General features: G+C 38.1%; 1 protein-coding gene across 1 annotated transcript in view; it reads left to right on the top strand.

The window, feature by feature from the left end:
* LOC124284586 (zwei Ig domain protein zig-8-like) overlaps positions 1 to 24,777 on the top strand; it is a 233,665-nt gene that overhangs the window by 137,280 nt on the left and 71,608 nt on the right. The gene's annotated exons all lie outside the window — the stretch shown is intronic.

Raw genomic sequence — 24,777 nt, forward strand, 5'->3', positions numbered from 1 at the left:
AGGAATTCAGAGGTAATGTAAGTGTTTGTCATGTACTGAACAAAAATGGTATCACTAATATTTTGGGGAGATACTGCTTTTTTGTGTGGACAATTGAGCACATGAACCATGAAAAATATTCCTCAAATCTTCATGATGCCTAACTTAATTTATTCAGTTTAGGATATAACAAAATTTCTTTTTGTTATGGATCTAAGGCCTAAAAAAAAAATGTTGTGGTTCCGATTACTCGACCGACCCTTGAATTCTGGTGCCCACCATAGTTTTTTTTTAAGAGGTATGAATAAGATAAGCTTTCAGATACCATTGTTTTTGCCAGGCACCAATGGACATCGGTCATTCTGATAGAGAAAGTCGACATGATGGCCGCAAGCTTGTTTGAATAAACAATTAAACATTGATATATGTGTTATTAGTTCATACTTTTCTTCTTAAATAAATGTATAAAAAAAGAAGAATTCCTACCTAAGAGGTGTAATCGGAACCACAACATATTTTTTATTTTGCCTAATGCAAACTGTGACAGAGCCAAATAGCTCAGGTGTGATGAAGTAACATAAACATTACCACATACAATATTGAATAGCGGAATAAAATTCTATTATCTAAATACTTTCATGGGTGACATAAATCATTTATGGTGTAAATAGTTAGGCTTTGACTTATTACTACAAGGTACAATTTATCACATCAAACTGTCTTGTGTATCTATACACATATGAATTTGTAATAAGGTATATGGCTTCTTAAGCTGTCCTCAGATTATGATATTCTTAAGTATGTGACCCTAAGTGGTTTTCCAGTCATGTTTGATCATCTCCCTTGCATCTATCGAGAATATCAGATGATGCAGCACTAGTCCATATGTTTTCTGTTAAAAGAGTTATGCTGCAAAATACTTTCTCCTTGTAAATTTTTATGAAACTGAATTGAGACTGAATTAACAAGAAAAGTACTCATAATATAATATATATCAAGACATGCGTTTTAGATCGCCTTAAACCTTTTTTTCATGTTCAATGTTTCCAGAATATATGTAAAGGAAGGTAAATGTGACCCAGCCTAGATATATTGTACAAACCACAGTCCAGTAATATACTGTGGGTCTGTTTTATTTTAATCATGTTATCTGCCAGTGATCATCACATTTTCACTGATCCCATAACAACTAGGAGGGCACTGTAGCTTTTTCACTTTAATCATTTAAAGTATGAAAACAATTTATGACAGATTTCACTGTGATAGAATGCTGAACATATTTTTAGTATCAAGGATAGACACTGAATGTGACTGGAAGTCCTTTAGGATTGTGTGTAAGATTTTAGTGCGAGCTCTTTGTATCTGAAGACCTTCATGGTCCAGTGGATAGAGCATCTGCCTAATGAGCAGAGGGGTGATGGTCCGATGCCTGACTGCATCATACCTAAACATGTTAAACAATTGTATTTCTTGTCACCCTGTTGGGTGCTTTGCGTTAAGGGAGAAAAAGGGACTGATGTGCTTTGAGCCAGTGTATTTGTAAGGGATATCCATGTTAAACTGTGCATGCTATCTCTGTGGTGTAGCGCTATATAATCGTCATTAGTTAGGGCTAGTACACCCAGTCTTGCCCACATCAGGCACATCACTACATACATATATTTAAACATATTTTGAAAACAACAAACTTTCACCTCACACATGAACAAACATAATCTATTGCATAATCATTATGATGACTTGACCAAGGTTTCAAATAGCAATAGTTTACCTACACTGGACAAAGGGAGGGATCAAGTTAATTTATGCCAGTGGGATATCGTTGCATAATGCACATGTTTGTAGAAGTAAGAGCTTGAGTTGTCTTCGTGTTGATACTGTGTTGTGTATCCTGCCTAGAATATTGTATCAATGTATATAATATTCACATACAAGCAATATGCTGTTGTTCATTTGAATTTGAAAGTTTAAATGAGCTCATGTCATGGACAACAAGCCGCCATTTAGTTGTTTCTCACTTCCAGTATGCTGTTGCTCACTTAAAGCTAAAAGTTCAAGAGACTTGATGTCACTGCCTTCATTCTGCCGTTAGGGTTGTTGCTGACTTATAGCTTACATTGTTAAAATCTCAACACAGTCGGTAGTTGTACCTTTATATATGTTAGACTTTGGGTAGTGAGGTATGTGTTCAAACTTTTGTGACATTGTGATCTCCTGTCTTCATCATGCCTGTAGTTTTACTCTAGTTTACTGGATTTCTAAAGCTGATATTCTGATCCAATTCTGAACTTGACTATCATACTGAAATTTCATTTGGGCACATATGTGCCATGTGTGTCGATGTTGACATATTGCATATGCATTTTGTGTTATGAAAATCTGTAAAAACATTCTTGCATATTTCTATTGTTCTTGCATGGCCAAGATTTCAATTTTGAATAATTATGGTTATTCATGTTGTAAATATTGGAGTGATTGCCTTTAGCAAAATTCCAGCAATGTCATGGTGTTGAACACCAGAGATGGGCTTCACACATTGTGAAGTATTAGAGAACATTAAGTTCCTTCCAGAATCCTGTCTCTGTGGCATTCAAGGGAAATATTCACTAAAGTGGTTCTTTGGACTCTCTTATATTTTATCATTGGTGGATATATAAAAGAAATAACAGAATTACACATTCTTTTTCATTTATTTCTTAAGAAATATACAATACAGCAAAAGGGATTGAGTTTATTGCTTTAAAAGGTCAGTTTGTGTTTACAATTAGTGTGTAAATCCATGTTTTTCCCTTAGGCACACAAACTAAGTAAATGATTCTTGCTGAAACATGAATCAATGTGCAATAAAGATTCATTTGGCATATTCTGGTTCAACTGAATGCTGCCCATGTGGACTGACCAGGTCTAATGCATTCATCTCAAACTAACAATTTATCATGCGATTCCAATTTACAAAGATAGTGCCCTAAGCTCTGAAGTTGCCATCATAGTTTCCTAAATTAAGCACATATCTTTTCAATGATAAACATTTCTCCAATATTTTCAAAAAGAATATCTTTTGAGTGACATTTCAAATCCTTAAGAAACATATTTTTGAGGTATTAATAGCTCAGACCCATCTTTATGAAATGAAAAGTGTATGGATCCTTTGGGTTAAAGAGTACTTATTACTTAACTTCAATTGTTTGGTTTACTAATGGTTGAAAATGTAATTCAGGAAATTTTGAAATTATGGCATGTCATGTGAACTCAAATATAACATAACAGACTCCTTATTCAGTAAAATTCTTTTGACAGATAAATCCACCTAAAGCCTTTACCTTGACAGTAAAACTTTGAGTACTCTTTTTAATTCCATGGTAAGGAAAGTGAATTGTATTGCTGATGCTAATAGCCCGATTCAAATAGACTTGTGTGATCATGTGAACTTTATTCTGTCCTTAGTGCAGCAGTTCAATGTGTGTTCTGACAGGATGCACTGGTTAAGGGTTTGAATTATAGAAATCACTGTGATCATGATCTTTGAGTCTGTCAGCATCTTACCTGTGCTTGTGGCTTTTACCAAAATCTTTGACCTGAGTAAAAACGGGCTCCATCGCACATGTCAGCACAGAATGATATAACTGAAATACTGTCAAAGTGATGTTTAACCCAACCATCTGTTACTGTCACTGCTGAAGTACTTCTGTATGCTTGGCTTGATGGTACATGGTACTCATTTTTAACCATATTTGTGACCTTTAATTGTTTAATAACTTCTAACCTAAGGATTTCAATATATATTTTCTGTGACTTAAAAACATTAACTTATAAACCAAAGAGGATGTTAGGTTTAAAATGTGTAACTTTGTGGAGCTAAATGAAGGGTCACATGCTTCAAAATCAGAACAAAGTAGTGTTATGTCCTTGCCTACTACATGGAGGTTTTAAACATTGGTTGAATACTGTGTCTTGTATGAGCAAAGTGGCTAGCTGTATACACACACCATTTCTATATTGACCCATTTTGTTCTCATGAAAACAAAAAATATTAAGTGAGTGAGTTTAGTTTTTATGCTGCACTCAGCAATATTCCAGGTATATGGCGGTGGTCTGTAAATATTCAGATCTGGACCAGACAATCCAGGAAGCAACAGCATGAACATTGATCTACGTAATTGGGATACGATGACATATGTCAACCAAGTCAGCCTGACAACCGATCCAGTTAGTTGCCTCTTACAACAAGCATGGGTTGCTGAAGATCAATTCTAACCCAGATCTTCATGGGTGAATTTTTTTTATTAAGATAGTAGCATGTGATATGCATATGTATAAAAGAACATTCCTCAAGTCACAAACAATAATAAATATAATTTCATCTGAACCTTAAAACTATGTGTGGTTGGAAGTATTTCTTTGTTTTTTATGAAACTGTGTACTTTGAAGTTAATAAAGTATTAATGTTTGATAGTACTATGCTTATGGTGTATTTCATTACGTGAAGAAATAAGTGAACTTAAATTGATTTAATGTGTTCAGCAATTGTATGCAGTCAAATATTTTGAGGTGTGTAGTACTGAGACAAGAATTTGAAAATCAGATGCCTATTTCATTGTAATCTGTAGAAAGTGAAGCAAGCATACCTTGTAAGATCTTGAAAATGCCAATTTGGAATTGTCAAAGAAGTTCGGCAACACCTTTAGAATGAGAGCAACAGATTGTACTGAATTGTTCCATTGATTTACAAAAGAGAATGACTCCTGGCATTTGTGAAAAGGGTGAATGAGTCCATTACAGGTTACTGCACAGTTGCATGACATTAGATAAATTCAACTACCACAACTATCAAAGCTCAGGAAATAGGTTTGTCTCAAGTAATTCGAGGCCTAGGATGATGACATTTCAAAGTATGGCAAGCCTTTGGGCTAAATGGGCAAGTGTTTCCGTGAGGCCTCTGTAATGGAAGTAGTTCTTAAGATCTTTTATGGTTGGAAATGCCATTGTCACACTGTAGGTACCACAATGAAGGCAACAGGGAAATACTCAGTTGAGCTGGTGGTTGCTGGAATTAATGCTTTGAAACGTAGTTGGTCACATCACATGCTCATTTTAGGAAGGATACTGGCATGAAGCAATACTGAAGACTTGTTGTTTTCTAAAATGTAATCCTGTAGATATCTTGATTGATAGATTTGAATTATCTAAGGGTAGAAATGGTGATTATATACTGTGATCTTATTTCCAATAGAATCTTTGATACCAGTGCTAAAGGTTGTGTATTTTAAGCCGCATCCCAACACTTCTGAAGTGCTCCTGTAAAGAAACTGTTTCAGATTGAAATCTTGTATTCCATGATTGTGTTTAAAGTGTTCATATTAAGAAGGTATATGCTTTTAGACTACTTGGAAGTAGCCACATCATTATGTTGCTTTTGTTTAATGATACTCTGTTACGCTACTTTTGATTGTTGGATTACAGAATACATGTCCAAAACATAAGGTCACCATTGGAAAGAAAGGGGTGACATCTACATATAGGGGTGAGTATGTTGGTAAGAGGGATATAAAAAGGTGTGGTGAAAGAACTGTTTATTTGTTAAGTTAATGAACTTGGCAGGAACATAAAAGTAGTTTGGCAGATTCTATAAATTGAATAGAATTGAATTAAAACATCATCTTGAATAAAAGAAGACTGAAACATCTCATGAACAAACCTATAGCCAAATTCAATACACAATTATATCTCTCTTTGAGCTCACTCATCCAAACTAAGAATGATCTTGAAAATGTGGAAAGGAACGTTGACCACATATATATCAAGAGTATTCCATCTGTAGAAACAAAACTGTACAATTATATATATTAAGAGTAGTAGTGAGGACATTTTTATATATCTGGAATAGTAATTAGGAATGTGACCCAAGTGGACACATAATCGATCTGGAATTCATAGGAACAATTAAAATAGAGTATGTGGCATCGGGAGGTGAAGCAACAGAGCCCTTTAATCTTTTTTCATTTGTTTCCCAAAAATCTCATTAAAGGTTTCATTTTAGGGCCCCTTTTGCTGGAACAGTAGTCAAAGTGCACATTAATAGTAAAGGGTACATACTCCATCAATCTATATTCAATATCCTTTGTCCAGTTCGTTTATCTAGCTCATGACCTGTTCCCATTACTAGAACAGGCTGTTATTACTATTGATCAACTGGGGAATGCACAAATTTGATTGAGATGATGGCAAACCAACAACTCATGTCTCAAGTAGAAACCCGATTGAAGTCATCATTGAATAGAGAAGCACTTGAGACAAAGAACTATCTTTGTACTGGCAGAATACTCATTCACTTTACATTGTATTAGTAGGCTCACATTCATATTTACAAGATGAAGTTTGCATACCAAGTTTGATACTTGCATCACTGAGGAAATTGGCATAGGTCAAATTCCCTTTGTACAAATTGTGATGTCTCTCAGTACACAGAAATGTACAGAATAGATAAGGAGTACATTTCTTTTCAATTTGCTGGGGGAGCTCAAAGTGTTTCGTTGGTCAATTTTGCATAATAATACATGAGCTGTCCTTTAGTTCATGGTTAGGAAAGAAATAAGAAATAAACATTCATGTGGACAATTTTGTAAATATCATTTCCTTCAGAACTTTAATAAACACGTCATAAACTCTCATGTTTTCTTAAAATTAGTCTGACATCAGTATAATTTACACCTCAATATATTCTAGTAACAGTGGCAAAACTGTATTCATAGCCATAAGAAATCTCTGTTGAGGCTGATGGTTTTACAATCCCCACTACAACATAAGCATGTGTTTATGAATCACTATCAAATAGTGATGATACCAGGTGTTCTTTAAAAGGTGAGCATATCCTGCTCCAATATAGGCACAAGCTCTAGCTTTGATAGGATTAAATGTACAGCAGTCTCCTGAGTGCTTATTTAAGTCTATGTTTCCATATTGTTACCATTTGTTTCTCCATGAGTCTTGATTATGTCAAGACAATTCAATGCTTAGGTTGTAGTTGATACTGTGTTGGGACATTTTTAGGAGAAACTTTTTTCGATTTCCTTGTATTCACATATTTGTGTCCATTTTGGACTTGGACTTTGAACAATGTGTTATCCATTCTGAAGCTTTGTTTGTAAACAATAACTGATAACCCCTGAGTTTACTCAGATCGTCCTAATCTGCAAGAGATGTTTCTGCTCCACTGACCATGGTGTGGGTGATGGTTCATATCATGACCTTAATTTACTCCTGTTTGAAAACAAACACACTTATTATGATATGAGAACAGACAGGCCTAATGCAAGCCTTTTAGTGCACATTATGTATTGTCCTACATAGATAAATAAACTTCTACAACTGCAATAGCTACGTCCATCACAGAACCACTTTCACATCATTGTGAAGCTCATGAAGATCCGGATCAGAATTGGTCTTCAGCAACCCATGCTTGTCTTAATAGGTGATCAACTGGATTGGATGGTCAGGCTCACTGCCTTGGTTGATGTATGTCATTGTATCCTACTTGTGTAGATCGATGCCCTTGATGTCAGTTACTGGATTGTCTGGACCAGACTTGATTAGATACAGATTGCTGTCATGTAGCTGGAATATTGCTGAATACGGTGTTATACCAAAAACAAACAAAATGTCCTGGTGATTGCATTGCTAGCTCTCCAATGATATCGACCCGTGAAGGTCCGGGTTAGAATGAACCTTCAGTAACCAATGCTTGTCGTAAGAGGCGACTAACAGGATCAGGTGGTCAGGATCGCTGGTTTGGATGACACTTGTCATCGGTTCCCAACTGCACAGATCGATGCTCATGCTCTTGATCACTGGATTGTCTGATCCAGACTCGATTATTTACAGACCACCGCCATATAGCTGGAATATTGCTGAGTGCGGCATAAAACTAAACTCACTCACTCACTCCTATGGTATCTTGTGGAAGGAATGTATGCAAATGCAAATAGTTTGTTCAGGTTTTTGGATATTTCTTTGGGAAAGTTCCTTAATTCCTATGTTTATTTAAATGCATAGACAGGTTCAGAATAAAACAGATGAAAGACACATGATATACTGTATAAGATGTGACAATGTGACAGAGGTACTCGGCTGACATCAAGGAAGGTTGGGATTGGCTTTCTTCAACTGATGTTATTCATATCATAATCTAGGCTGATATAAACTCTAGCATCTAATAGGATTAAGCTGGCAAGTTGTAGTATGTAACTCATCCATAGGAAAAACACACAAACTTTCTCTTCAATTTGTCTTGGATAAAATATTCTTGGCATTTTTATCTTTCAGATTTTGAAATGAAAGTTTTGATGACTCTAGTATCAGTTTCAACAGTATTATTGTTGTAGAGTTTGTAATTATACTAACATAATCATTCGTTGTTGTTATTCAGTACTAAGATTAACACAAAGTTTTGTAGTATATTCTTACTACTTCTTCAAGAGGAATGAAAGCTAGGAAGCAGATAGCTGTTAAGGTTTCATTCCTCTGATGAAAGAGTAAGAATATACTTTGAAACATTGCGTTTCTCGTATTACAGAAGGTGACAGCCATAAATGTTTCCCTTTATGTGTATCATTTCTAAATGCCATTCAAAAACTTGATATAACAGCGACAAAAACTCTATTGAGAATCACAAGTAATTGTACCCTTCTGACAGACATTTGTGGGAAACTCCATAAAACAGTGATAAAATCATGTGTCTTTAGCCTATCCTGGTTCACTCTCAAATAAATAATAATATAAAGAAATAAAGAACAAAACTTCAGTCATCCTCAAATATGAGAGCCCTGTGAAGCTTCGAAATGGTGTGGTTTAGTGTAGAATTTGCAGATCACTGCTCTTGACCTTTATGTTTCTTGTCAAGAATTTGTACAATATGAATCACTGTACATCCTCCAGGATCCATGCATGTCTTTGTGTGGTCATTCTATTAATTTGAGTGTACTAGATGTACATTTCTGCATCATTTAAAAGCCTGCATCTTAAACACATGTAAAGGTACATCAGTTGTTAACCTGAGAAAAAGAGAGAAGAAAAACCTGTTAACATATGGTTCAAGTCAAGCTAGGAATTGCACCAGACATCTTTTTGTCACTGATGCATCACAGATAGAAATGTCCTCCACATGTCTACCATTAAACTTTTTTGAAAGCTTAACTGGAGGCGTAAAACATTTGGCTTGTTGAGATTTTGGAGAAACTCTTTCGCAGTAGCTGGTAAATAATTAAAAGTGGGCCAGACAACCACGGTGTGGATAGCATGAATGATGATCCAATCAGTTAGGTCACACTTCGTAACCACCCTATACCAATTTTAGAGGACTCATATAACAAGCAAGAGGCACCAGACCTATTCTGCCTCACAGAGGTCCTTTGGGAAAAGGTTCAGCATTGGTTTCTGAATACAGTTGTAAATCAGTGGACACGGTAGTATTACTCTACCCAGGATTAAATAGCTTATCAGTGAGTTAGTACCTGTGATCTTAAGTACAGGAGTGAGTGAGTACGCAGTTTTTAGCACTATTCCAGCAATATCACGACAGGGCACACCAGAAATGGGCTTCACACATTGTACCCATGTAGGGAATCGGTAACCACGGGCCTTTGGTGTGACAAGCAAACGTTTTATCCACTAAGCTACCTCACACCACCCTTAAGTACAGGACACATACTGTGTATGATTAAAGCATTAAATAGCTTGACATGTTGTTCATACCTACAGTGTCCCATAATGACTGAAATGACATACAGGAGGATAGGTGCATTACTTTACTTTTGGCGTACATCTATTTATTTTTGTTTCATGACAACTTTCAAGCAAATCATATTTGTTGGTATGTTATCATGCCTATCAAAATCTCATTCGGCAAAAGTTGTGATAATTTGGACAAATGTTATACTATTAAGTGATGTAAGATTTCTCTGGACCTAATATTTATGAACTGGGCTGAATTTCATCTGAATTTACGAAATGCCCTTATGATCAATAACAGAGTCAAAGCATTAAAAAGAGATGTAATGCAAATGAAATAGTTGTCTGGAGTTTTGAGGTAACAAGGGTGAATGTCATTCATCAAGCAGTCGGCAATATTACAGCAATATTGATGTCATAAGGGCTTGGAAATAATGAAATATGGTGAAGGCAACTAAATGTGCAATATCATAAACATCTATTTAAAGTTGATTAAGATGATATTATCCTATTGTTGTAGCATAGAGTGTTTTACTCAATGTTTCTTAAGTACCACACCAGGTTACAGGTGGATTTCTTATACTACCATTACTAATATGATCTGTAATTGGTTGGTTGTTGTTGTTTATTCCAGCTATATGGTGGCAGTCTGTAAATAATTGAGTCTGGACCAGACAATCCACTGATCAACAGCATGAGCATCGATCTACCCAATTGGGATAAGATGAATTGTGTCAGCCAAGGCAGCAAGCCTGACCATCTGATCCCATTTGTCTCCTCTTACGACAAGCATGGGTTGCTGAAGACCAATTATTCACAGGTCGATCTGTAGGGCAGATCAGGGTAATCTACATGGGAGGAGTTTTCATGTTATCATTTGACATAGGCTTGTAAGTAGTGTTGTACCAGAAACACTTGACTAATGCTGAGATGGAAAGGTACAGGTGGCCATGTCGCCCAAGGTACCATGCAGAGTTACCTCCCTTAGACATACCAGAAACCAGTGATTGTGAGTTTGTATCCTGACTGGCACTGATTGTGTTTCTAGTTTTGTCCTCAACATATTTGTGCTCGTGCATTTCACCAAAGTGGTAAACAACTTTCATTTTTATATCATTGTATCCCAATTGTGTAGATTGATCCTCATGCTGTTGATCACTGGATTGTCTGATCCAGACTCGATTATTTACAGACCACCGCCATATAGCTGGAATATTGCTGAGTGAGTGCTGCGTAAAACAACAAACCAACCAACGAATCATATGTACTTTCCTCTACATTTGGCCCACTCTGATATAACTGAAATACTGGTAAAAGTGCTATTGAATAATTTATGAAAATAGTGTTGTTTTTTCTTAATTTGTTTTAAACACCATCAACTTTTTTAGCATTTTTAGGTTTGAAGGTTTCTGTGTGACTTATATTTCGTAAGTTGATATTTCATAAGTTGAAATGACAGTTACATTCTCATATGTCATATTTGTTTTTAAGAAGATAATTTACTAAATACTTAAATCAGCTCTTGTGTCATGTGAGTGCTAGTGTATTGTCATTTGATTTTATGCTGACAAGATACTTGCAATAACAGTTGTTTGCAGGGTTTTCTAATTACTTCATCACTTAACTTTCCATTATGGTTTTCATTGCCACTATATAGCCTATTTGCATATTGATTTCTATCATAGAGTACTAGGGGAGATTAAATTTTGTCTTCCTGAATCAAACATGAGGTAGGATCGGCAAAGAAAGTGTTCTTATCATGGTCTGGTACACTTGAGTGGATAAATGGTGTATAGCTTGCACATGTCAGTACAATCACAATACTGGGGAGTTGATCACTGTTTTAGTTCGGCTCCATAGGGAGTTCCCTGAATCCATAGAGTTTTCAGTCTCCATAGGAAGGGCAATTTCCTTGCTACTGTGTCACTTTTGTGTGAACTGTTGACATTGTTGCACAATGTGTTGTGTAGCTTTATTTGTGATGTGAAGCTGCTTGGTCAATATAGTCTTGATTATATTGACTGACCTGTGTTGTCTAATGTACCTTGATAGTGATTATGCAGTTAGTTCAGTAAACCTTGCAACAAACATTGATTTTCACAACCTACCTAATGTGCTAGCTGCTTGGACAAATGCCAGAAGTGAAAAGGGGCTATTTAAAGTTCCAGAAAATATTTGTTGAATATTTATTTACTTAAAATCATTTAAGGTATTTTTCTGGCATGTTTTGTTTAAACCAAATTTCTTTGTTCACATTGATATTTTCAATGTGAATAAAAGAAATAATGCTATTGCCTTTGCTTCTATCTCAAGGGATTCTTCTACATGTTTCACAATAGAGGTTCTCGGTAACAAAAAATTGATAACATCCTTTTGATGTTATGAGGTTAGTTTCAATTTGTGTGAATGTCTTTAACACATCTAAATTTTACATACCTAACTATGACACAAGACAAGCTTAATGTAGACATGATCAATAAAATAGCTCAGCTTGAGGACATTTTGCAGAAGTCAGGGCTGTTGTAAAAGAGTGTTTGATGCAAGGCAGCTTCCAGGGAAGTCAGACATCAACCCAAAGCTGAACCAAGTGGAATTTTTCATGACATTATCATGCTCCAATGGAACTGTAACTTGTGAACTTTACCCAAACACCACCAAATTGACAGGATAAAAAGCTTGAGTCATAAAGATATAACAAGAGTAATGAATGAAGCGGAAGCTGAAATTATGTAAATTGCACATCTGTAAATACATGATCCCGAGAGTGTCAAAAGGGACTGCAGTGACATGGGGCAGTTGCCTACATGGTTATCCCTGGTCTGTTGAATATCGACCGCTTGTGTAAACTTACACTTAGCAAGCTTGAAGGAGGGCATAATCTTTAGATTGTGGTCTTTTTGCTTGTCAATACATGGTCAGTTGTGATGATTAACTATGTTGGATAGACAGTTTGCATAGCGTGTGACTAAACACTCCACTTCGCTACAGCAGCTTTCACCGCCTCAGCCTAACAGTTGAGAATGCTCCTGGTTGTGAAAGGTATGCCTGCTTCGCCTAAGCGACTTTTTAGGAAGGATTAACGTATTGATTCCAGGCTTTCCGTAAAATTCAAACCCTTGCTACCCACGTGCCCAAAGGGAAAACAGGTAACGAGAGGGCTACAGGATGCGATTGGTCAGATCTGTGGCTTTGGGATGTGAGCCTGTAATTGGAGAGCATCGGTACACTATTGTAGTCAAGACAGAGGTGTTGAGTCAATGACAAGGACGGATTTTATGATGTAACAGTGGGATGTGGCATGCCATTATCACTGTAGTCTGAATGGGGACAGTGCGAGTCATACTGGGCTGGCAAGGTGAGTATTTCTTAGGCTTACACGATCCATGTCTAATACTGTTGTCCTCCTCATGTTATAATGGTACCTAACAGCAGTGTTGTTCCGTTTAGGATTGTGTGTTTAGTACCAGTTCATTCTCATAACAAGGATTATATTTAGTACATGAGGAGATTCTGTATCCTTCATGCAAACAACTTTGTTTACACAAGGGTGATTTATGCTTTAGAATATCAAATATCATTTAGTTTTTTCTTTTTGATTGTGATCATTTCTTACTTTGATATTTAATCAATATTGAAAGGGTCATTGTGAGTAAAGTTTAAAAAAGCATGCTTTCAGCTCTACATTACTAGTATGTATATTCTTTTATTTATAACAGGAATCTAATCCCAGTCAATAAAGCATTGATTTTTGTTGTTGTATTAATGATGCCGGCCTATATAATAATTTCAGTCAAGCAGTTAACTTCTACAACAGCTGTTACTAGGGTTAGCAGTTACTCCCCTTTCAAGAATTCAGGAAGGGGTTATTTTGCTCAGAGAATTAGCATGGATTGTGGAAGCTGAGGAAATTGCTGACATTATACCTTGAGAAGCTGTATATTTTTCTTACATGAATACTTAATTTTCAGTTCAATTTATCTTCTCCCAGAAGGGACATAAAATGAACTCGTGGCTGTGTTGTGATAATTGAATTGTTTTCCTTGTGACATGTTTCAGTCACATTTTCATCATTAATTAACTTTCCTTGTTCCAAATGTACATGGAATCTGATAATTACAATGAAAGATGAAATGTCAAAGTAATTTAACCTCTAATTAGTATTAACATTTGTTCTATGCAGGTTAAGGGGGGGGTAGCCTTGTGGTTAAAGCGTTCGCTTGTCATGCTGAAGACCTGGGTTCGATTCTCCACATGGGTACAATGTGGGCATTTGTTGCTAAAAGTGGCATAAAACCATACCCACTCACTCACTCTGTGCAGTTTGGACAAACTTTATCAATGCAACAGTAATATTCTAGCACTGACTTTGCCATTCAACTTTTCAACCCTAGATGCCAGAATGCCTGTTGTTTCCTGATGACCAGGGCATAATGAGTTTCTTGGTGTGTTTTTTTTTTATTACTTTCCATCATGTTAGTTCATGTTGTAATTGCAGACATTTCTTTTTAAACTGACTTATTTTGTTCTAATCAACATTTTTTAATGAAAGTGTAAGTTGTCCAGCCCCACCACACAAAGCAGGAACCAGTATTGGAAGCAACAGGTTGAAGTGTTCTGCAAGAGAGACAAGAGAGATATATTGTCCTGAGGGACAAAATATTGCAGTTTCCAAAACCTATTAAAAAAAGTTTAAATTGTATGTCAGTTATGGATGGCTATATGAAGTAATGGACATATCAGGAAACTAATTTTGATGTGAAATGTTGGTTTGTATGAATGATTGGACATGCAGAGATGCTAACCATACGATTTTATCATATTCGGTACGAAAAAACAACAACAAAATACGCTAGTACGATAGCAGTAAAAATATACAATTTTTTAATAAAATACATTAAGTTAAATTATCAAATAGCATACGTACCATGCACAATAAATTTCAACCACATTTTATTCAGTATCAAGCTATATGTGGATACTTAATACTGATTTAGGTGAGTACACTGTTAATAACAAGCTCTTATAATAGCTATATATATTTTGTATTAAATATGAAAACTTTTAGGAAAAGTTAATACTAATTTTGGCCAGAAAGTACTTATTTTTGCATCAGTTTTTGGCCAAAATACTAACTGGGCTAAATTAGGGTTGGCATCTCTGGATATGGCGTATAAAGCAGTATTGCGTTGGTGTATTTGACAAAGGAATCACAAGAGTTTTGCTATATAAAGTACAGTTTAAGTAAGACAAAAATGTCTTAAAGCATAGCAACAAATTTAATCATATGGTAAAAAAATGTTTCTGTATGAATGGTTATGTGAATATACGGTAATTTCAAGAATTATGCTTTTGATAAATGCCCTACCTAGATTGCATACTGATCCAAAATGGACAGTAGAGGATGTAATGTTAGACAAGATCTAGTGACATGCTGACATCTGAATACCTGTGTGTCTGCCCAACATTACCAGATACAGCTATTCTGTGCACTGTGTACCCAATCAGATTCTTGTAGCGCAATATGATACCCTGAATCAAAAATAGAATAGGGTGTTTCATCAAACCCTCACCCATCTGACCTTTAAATTGTTCTGACACTGTGCACAGTGCAGACCTAAAGCTGACATTGCACTTGGTTATGTCAACCCCTTCACAAGTCAGGGCAAGACTACTATGCCTTTTCCATTTGTAGCTATTACAAAAGGCACACACTGTACTAGACAGAGGAGAACATCAACTAGACTAAGGCACTGAGAGGAATACTGCGATAGGCTGAGGGGGAGTACTGAACCAATGCAAGCATGTTATGAGACAGTGGAGAACACCGTACAAGACATCAGAACACTTTATTAGACTAATGGAAAGACTTTACACGTCTGGGGAGAAAACTGTTACTGACCTAGAGAACACTGTACAGCACGGGGATGAACACGGTTCTAGATTGAGGGGAACATTGTATAGGACTTGGGGGAACACTGTTCTAGATTGAGGAGAACACTGTACAGGACTGGGGGAGAACACTGTTCTAGATTGAGGGGAACATTGTATAGGACTTGGGGGAACACTGTTCTAGATTGAGGAGAACACTGTACAGGACTGGGGGAGAACACTGTTCTAGATTGAGAACACTGTACACGACTGGGGATGAACACTGTTCTAGATTGAGGGGAACATTGTACAGGACAGGGAAAGCACTGTTCTAGATTGAGGGGAACACTGTACAGGACTGGGAGAGCACTATTCTAGATTGAGGGGGACACTGTACAAGACTGGGGAGAACACTGTTCTAGATTGAGGGGAACACTGTACACGACTGGGGAGAACGCTGTTCTAGATTGAGGGGGACACTGTACAGGACTGGGAGAGCACTGTTCTAGATTGAGGGGGACACTGTACAGGACTGGGAGAGCACTGTTCTAGATTGAGGGGAACACTGTACAGGACTGGGAGAGCACTGTTCTAGATTGAGGGAAACACTGTACAGGACTGGGGAGAGCACTGTTCTAGATTGAGGGGACACTGTACACGACTGGGAGAGCACTGTTCTAGATTGAGGGGGACACTGTACAGGACTGGGGGAGAACACTGTTCTAGATTGAGGGGACACTGTACAGGACTGGGGAGAACACTGTTCTAGATTGAGGGGAATACTGTACACGACTGGGAGAGCACTGTTCTAGATTGAGGGGAACACTGTACACGACTGGGGAGAACGCTGTTCTAGATTGAGGGGAATACTGTACACGACTGGGAGAGCACTGTTCTAGATTGAGGGGAACGCTGTACACGACTGGGGAGAATGCTGTTCTAGATTGAGGGGAAATCTGTACACGACCGGGAGAGCACTGTTCTAGATTGAGGAGAACACTGTACATGACTCGGAGAGCACTGTTCTAGATTGAGGAGAACACTGTACAGGACTGGGGAGAACACTGTTCTAGATTGAGGGGACACTGTACAGTACTGGGGGGAACACTGTTCTAGATTGAGGGGAACACTGTACAGGTCTGGGAGAGCACTGTTCTAGATTGAGGGGAACACTACACAACTGGGTGAACACTGTTCTAGATTGAGGGGAACACTGTACACGACTAGCGAGAACGCTGTTCTAGATTCAGGGGAACACTGTACACGACTGGGAGAGCACTGTTCTAGATTGAGGGGAACACTGTACAGGACTGGGGAGAACACTGTTCTAGATTGAGGGGAATACTGTACACGACTGGGGAGAGCACTGTTCTAGATTGAGGGGAACACTGTACACGACTGGGGAGAACGCTGTTCTAGATTGAGGGGAACAGTGTACACGACCGGGAGAGCACAGTTCTAGATTGAGGGGAACACTGTACATGACTCGGAGAGCACTGTTCTAGATTGAGGAGAACACTGTACAGTACTGGGGGGAACACTGTTCTAGATTGAGGGTAACACTGTACAGGACTGGGAGAGCACTGTTCTAGATTGAGGGGAGCACTACACAACTGGGTGAACACTGTTCTAGATTGAGGAGAACACTGTACAGGACTGGGGAGAACACTGTTCTAGATTGAGGAGAACACTGTACAGGACTGGGGGGAACACTGTTCTAGATTGAGGGTAACACTGTACAGGACTGGGAGAGCACTGTTCTAGATTGAGGGGAGCACTACACAACTGGGTGAACACTGTTCTAGATTGAGGAGAACACTGTACAGGACTGGGGAGAACACTGTTCTAGATTGAGGAGAACACTGTACAGGACTGGGGGGAACACTGTTCTAGATTGAGGGAAATACTGTACAGGACTTGGGGAAGAACACGGTCCTAGATTGAGGGGAACACTGTACAGGACTGGGGGAGAACACTGTTCTAGATTGAGGGGAACACTGTACACGACTGGGGAGAACGCTGTTCTAGATTGAGGGGAACAGTGTACATGACCGGGAGAGCACTGTTCTAGATTGAGGGGAACACTGTACGGGAATGGGAGAACAGTGTTCTAGATTGAGGGGATCACTGTACACGACTGGGAGAGCACTGTTTTAGATTGAGGGGAACACTGTACAGGACTGGGGGAGAACACTGTTCTAGATTTAGGGGAACACTGTTCTAACACTGTTCTTGAGGAAATACTGAACACTGTTCTAGATTGAGGGAAACGACTACTGTTCAGGGACTGGGAGAGCACTGTTCTAGATTGAGGGGAACACTGTACAGGACTGGGGAGAACACTGTTCTAGATTGAGGGGAACACTGTACAGGACTGGGGAGAGCACTGTTCTAGATTGAGGGGAACACTGTACACTGTTCCACTGAGGGGAGAGCACTGTTCTAGATTGAGGGGAACACTGTACAGGACTGGGGGAGAGCACTGTTCTAGATTGAGGGGAACACTGTACAGGACTGGGGAGAACACTGTTCTAGATTGAGGGGAACACTGTACAGGACTGGGAGAGCACTGTTCTAGATTGAGGGGAACACTGTACAGGACTGGGAGAACACTGTTCTAGATTGGGAATACTGAAGCACTGTTCTAGATTGAGGGAACACTGTCGACTGGGGAAAACGCTGTTCTAGATTGAGGGGAACAGTGTACACGACCGGGAGAGCACAGTTCTAGATTGAGGAGAACACTGTACATGACTCGGAGAGCACTGTTCTAGATTGAGGGGAACACTGTACAGTACTGGGGGGAACACTGTTCTAGATTGAGGGTAACACTGTACAGGACTGGGAGAGCACTGTTCTAGATTGAGGGGAGCACTACACAACTGGGTGAACACTGTTCGAGATTGAGGAGAACACTGTACAGGACTGGGAGAACACTGTTCTAGATTGAGGAGAACACTGTACAGGACTGGGGGGAACACTGTTCTAGATTGAGGGAAATACTGTACAGGACTTGGGGAAGAACACGGTTCTAGATTGAGGGAACACTGGACTTGGGGGAGAACACTGTCCTAGATTGAGGGGAACACTGTACAGGACTGGGGAGAACACTGTTCTAGATTGAGGGAACACTGTACAGGACTGGGGAGAACACTGTTCTAGATTGAGGGGAACACTGTACAGGACTGGGGGGAGAACACTGTTCTAGATTGAGGGGAACACTGTACAGGACTGGGAGAGCACTGTTCTAGATTGAGGGGAACACTGTACAGGACTGGGGAGAACACTGTTCTAGATTGAGGGGAACACTGTACACGACTGGGAGAGCACTGTTCTAGATTGAGGGGAACACTGTACATGACTGGGAGAACACTGTTCTAGATTGAGGGGGGAACACTGTACAGGACTGGGAGAGCACTGTTCTAGATTGAGGGGAACACTGTACAGGACTGGGGAGAACACTGTTCTAGATTGAGGGAAATACTGTACAGGACTGGGAGAACGCTGTTCTAGATTGAGGGAAATACTGTACAGGACTGGGAGAGCACTGTTCTAGATTGAGGAGAACACTGTACAGGACTGGGGAGTATGCTGATCTTGACTGAATGGAATGCCTGTTTCGACCTGGGGGATCACTGGAGAAAACGCTGTTCTGGACCAAGGGGAACACTTTACAAAACTGGGAAAAACACTGTTCTAGACATAGATGAAGTGAGTGAGTGAGTTTAGTTTTACACCACACTCAGCAATATTCCAGCTATATGGTGGCGGTCTGTAAATAATTGAGTCTGGACCAGACAATCCAGTGATCAACAGCATGAGCATCGATCTGTGCAAATGGGAACTGATGACATGTGTCAACCAAGTCAGTGAGCCTGACCACCCAATCCCGTTAGTCACCTTTTACGACAACCATGGGTTACTGAAGATCAATATTCTAACCCGAGACATAGATGAAAGTTTGTTTAGACTGTATGGGGACCATTACAAAACCAGGGAATAGACTAAGCAATAACACTGTACTGGACTGAGACTTTCAGTGTGAGGAAAAGTCTATTTATCATGTCAGTTTACTGGAGACAGCTGTACTGTCTCATTGCAGTGTGACACACTAATTAATGTGTATGAATTCCATACAACCACACAGCAGAAACAACAAACAAGTTGCCTGTTTTCACTACAGTATTAAATGGTGTTGTATCATTGGGCAACATATCCATTTGCATCACAGCAGTCAACAAATAATCAAATAGTATCACATTTCAACTGAATACTGTTTTTCTGAATTTGAAATATTTCATATGCATGAATTCACAATGAAACAAGCATTATTAAATCCTTAAATTACTTGTATTCCTTTTTTAATTGTTATTTCTTGAGGAATTTGATGAAAAAATTATGAGTATTCTTTCAGTGTATTGTGAGATATTCAAACATGGTAAATACCTGTTGTGATTGATGAGGTGGAATATAGCTTATTTCAGCACTGGAGATTGTGTTGGAAATGAGGTATTTGTAATAGGGTAGGGAATAAGTTATCTATATGCACTTTGATTAGCAATTAAGTCATTAATATATCAACAATACAGCACTGACAGCAACTTAAAGGTAATATTTAGAAAAAAATATGCTTCTTAAATAATTGTCAGTTTCACACTATTTAAGCTGTGTAAGTTGTTGATATTTTGAATAATTCATTGCTTGTGCTTTCTACTGCTTCAAGCCTCAGTGTTAGTGTGACTGCCATGCACGTCTTAAAGGGGCTCAGGGCTATAGGTTTGCTACCTACTTAGAGAGAATGACTACACACACTAACAGGAACCATCAAGGCTGAATGTGGTGAATGGACAATATAGAAAGAGTTGGATGCAGTGTATTTTTGTAATGACTAACCGTAGGCATTTAACTGTCAGCCGATTGCACAATATAATCTTCAAATAGTCTTGTCCCAAAATAGCCATACAACAGTCACAAGGCTGAAACATCTTTGAGGAAAACAATAATTGCTGTTCATACATTTTGTTACAAGGTACATGTCTGTTTGTGTAGCATGTCTGTTTAACTACTGGTAATGCTGTAACTTGAATTCGTCATAGCTCAACCACTCCAGTTCTAGCACACTATGAATTCTGAATGAACGCTGTAGGTGAAATGTTACTAAAGACATGTTGACAGTCTGCTTTGGTCTTGTAATGGGATTCTTTATTCAGTGAGGTCTCATTTCACATGTGGCTTTGTGCATAATTATTCACCATACACACCACAGTGTACAACAAGTGTGGAACATGCTATGATGTTACGTGAAGTATTTCACACTGAAGGTAGGTGAATATTGAAGGGTTGATCACGCTTGCCATGGTATTTGTCAGTAGGCAGGTATGTGCAATAGCTTGTATTCCCCCAGACATACTTGTGGTATTTTACATGGTCGTATCACATGGCCTCAGCAGGTCTTACTCTGGTGTCAGATGTGCTCTCTCCCGAAGGACTGTTATGCCTGGATGCTTGGCCAAGTAGAAGGTAACACAGGGAATAAGGATACCCTAGTCAGATCAGTGCACTTCATAGGGATAGGCAGGTAAAGTGTGGGATACAAGTGTCACTTTGTTGTTTCTCTTAATTTATTGATATGGGAATCAGATGTCAGAACCATTTGTTTTCCTTTCTTATGTCAATGTTTTTGTTTACATTTGTTTTTGGTAACTTGTTACCATCTCTTGCTCTTGAATATATATACAATCAATATATATAAACATGTAGGTTGTGTACATATGATGGAGTTGGTGATTTATCTATATCTCCATAGTTTCCATGCCTACGTGAATAGATTATGTGTAAAATACAAAGAGAGAAAAAGCATGTGCTGTTGAAATATAGTCTGTGTGATGATATAAGAGATGGGCATTTAAGATCATGTAGTGCTTAACAGACATTATTTCTACAGCTTTATGATGCTGACAAATAATAAACAGCCATGACATATTGAAGTATTAATTTGAAAGGGTGTTCTTTAAAACTTCTTGTGAGTGGTACTAGTATATAAGATATAAGGTAAATATGCCATGCAGTTAAGGTGAAATGTTTATGCGCGTATTCATCATAGACTGAACAATTAATTTGTTGCCATATGTAGACAGTATTGTATGTTCATTTGTTTTGTGAAAATTCATTGTTTGTGCCTTCTCTCTCTGGGGCGGTGGGGTAGCCTAATGGTTAAAGCGTTGGCTCGTCACGCCGAAGACCCGGGTTCGAATCCCCACATGGGCACAATGTGTGAAGCCCATTTCTGGTGTCCCCCGCCGTGATGTTGCTGGAATATTGCTAAAAGCGGCGGCGTAAAAACCAAACTCAGTCAGTCAGTCAGTCTTCTCTCTCTGAGCATAAGTAAGACTTTGATAAATCATTGCCTCTCTTATGAAATTGTTTACCAGGCAGTAGGTATCTGTAAATTGTTGGTGAAATATTTAAAACAAGTTTTATTAACATATGTTATATTTGGGATTACACTTTCCTTGTAACATAGATTACATTTGACCACTTTCTAAAATGGCATTGTAGATTTCAAAGTTTTATCAAGGATATAGTTAAACCGTAAAGATTTAAAAATGACAATAGTAAAGGACATGGTTATTTTATCAAGATATCTGTAACTTCCTATCACAACAAAGATACTGTGAAAGTGCAAAAAGAGAGACTCAAAGGTTTATTAACATATATTGATGCAGTGTTTTATGGTCAAAGGATGTTAATCAGTAACCACTCATGTGTTGAAGTTATCAGAATGCATCGATAAATGTATTTATATCATCTTTATCACAAGGCTCTTATTAAAGAGACCGCCTCCGTGGTGTAGTGGTTAGAGCGTCCGCCCGGAGAGCAGAAGGTCACGGGTTCGATCCCCGACCGCGTCATACCAAAAGACGTTAAAATATGGTACTTGTTGGTCCCTGTCTGGCGCTCGGCATTAATGGGTACAACAAGGACTGGTCGGCTCGGAGTCAGTATAATGTGTCTGAGTGGGGTATTCATGCTTCACTGCGGCATGGTATCTCAGTGGGCTAGCACTATAAAACCAGCTTCAGTCTGGGCTAGTACAAGCAGCCGCACATACACATACACGCACATGCAGGTCGTCATATGAGCAAAATATTCTCAAGCACGATGTTAAACCCAATTTCACCTCACCTCACCTTATTAAAGATATCACATCTGTGATGAATGTTATCTGCTATGACATCATGATATATCATAGCAGTACTTTATGTGAATATATCATGTTAGTACCTTATGTATATGCATCAGTGTAGTACCTTAAGTAAATTGTTTTAATACCTTATGTGGATATATCATAGTTGTACTCTATGTGTGTATATCATAATACATGTAGTTATGTATGAGTGTATCATAGTGGTACCTTATGTGAATACACCGTGGTAATAGCTTATGTGGATATATCATAGTTGTACTCTATGTGTGTATATCATAATACATGTAGTTATGTATGAGTGTATCATAGTGGTACCTTATGTGAATACACCGTGGTAATAGCTTATGTGGATATATCATAGTTGTACTCTATGTGTGTATATCATAATACATGTAGTTATGTATGAGTGTATCATAGTGGTACCTTATGTGAATACACCATGGTAATAGCTTATGTGGATATATCATAGTTGTACTCTATGTGTGTATATCATAATACATGTAGTTATGTATGAGTGTATCATAGTGGTACCTTATGTGAATACACCATGGTAATAGCTTATGTGGATATATCATAGTTGTACTCTGTGTATGTTATAATGCATGTTGTATATCATAATACATGTAGTTATGTATGAGTGTATCATAGTGGTACCTTATGTGAATACACCATGGTAATAGCTTATGTGGATATGTCATAGTTGTACTCTATGTGTGTATGTTATAATGCATGTAGTTATGTATGAGTGTATCATAGTAGTACCTTATGTGAATACACCATGGAAATAGCTTATGTGGATATATCATTATGGTACATTACAAATACCTGGATATTATTCCTGGAAATATCTACCATGTCAAATAATGACAATACCAAATGAGAAAACTCTGTCTTGACCAGATTCAGCTTCTTCCTGATATAGTTTAAATATTGCTGACTGGCATTAAACTAACTCAATGTGAGAACTTTTGATAGACGTATGGGTTCATGATATGTATGAATGATCTTCTGATGGAAGAGAGTGAAGTGAACTGTGTGGAAATGTGACTGAGGACTCCAGCTTCATTAGTATTCCTGGCATGGGTTGATGAGATTTATATATTGTATGCAAATGGCAGCTGTATGAAATGATGCAGGCCACTCCCTCCTAATTGTACACATATTTGCTTCAGACCTCCACTACACTTGCTAATGACATATTGTATTTCTACAGCTAATCAATCAGGATCAAAGAAGACTCTACTGAAACGTTTATCCCATTTATTTTGTAACCTATATGATCCACACATCAACTTTATGTTGCTGTATGTTTTCTTAAAGCTGTGTGTTTTATTCCTTCAGACAGATCTTTCCATGGTTATTGACTTTTAATATCTTGCTTTCAAAAATACTTTGGCTTTGAGATAGGCCCCCAGCGAAGAGAGGATGTGAAAGAGAACTTGACAAATGCATTGTCCGTTACCTGTAATCTGGCGACCAGCCATGGTTTGATAGACAGGATGGGAGGGAGATAATCGGCCATACAGGACAGGCCAAACATTGTGCTTTCACTAAGATGAAAGCAAAGTACTTGAGCAATGTGTTGGTTTCAATACCTTGTTGTAATACATCCAATTCAAACTGCCTTACTTCAGAAATATTTACAAATTGGCAACTGTGATCTGTTGCACTGGAATGTGTATGAGTCAAACCAACTGAGGGTGTTTTGAAGTCAGGTCAGCTCACATAACCTTACTAATTGAACATTTACACTGGGAACAGGTGGTGCATGATCTTTTTATACCTGTCTGAGAATTGGACAGATTTAGAATTAGTTTGAGAGATGTTTTGCTAAAGGTAGTGTTTGTAATCCATTATGCATAGCTCCAGTTGAGAACTGAATACAGCTCACACTTCTACATTCTTACAAAGGAATGTTACGGTTTGAATGGACAATTAAATTATGCAGCTTCATAATTTGTCGTTAATTCCCTATGATGTCATCTCTTTCGTGTAAAGGC

Source organism: Haliotis rubra, unplaced genomic scaffold (genome assembly GCF_003918875.1).
Source record: "Haliotis rubra isolate DU_JTF1 unplaced genomic scaffold, ASM391887v1 Scf34, whole genome shotgun sequence".
NCBI classification, from domain to species: Eukaryota; Metazoa; Mollusca; class Gastropoda; order Lepetellida; family Haliotidae; genus Haliotis; species Haliotis rubra.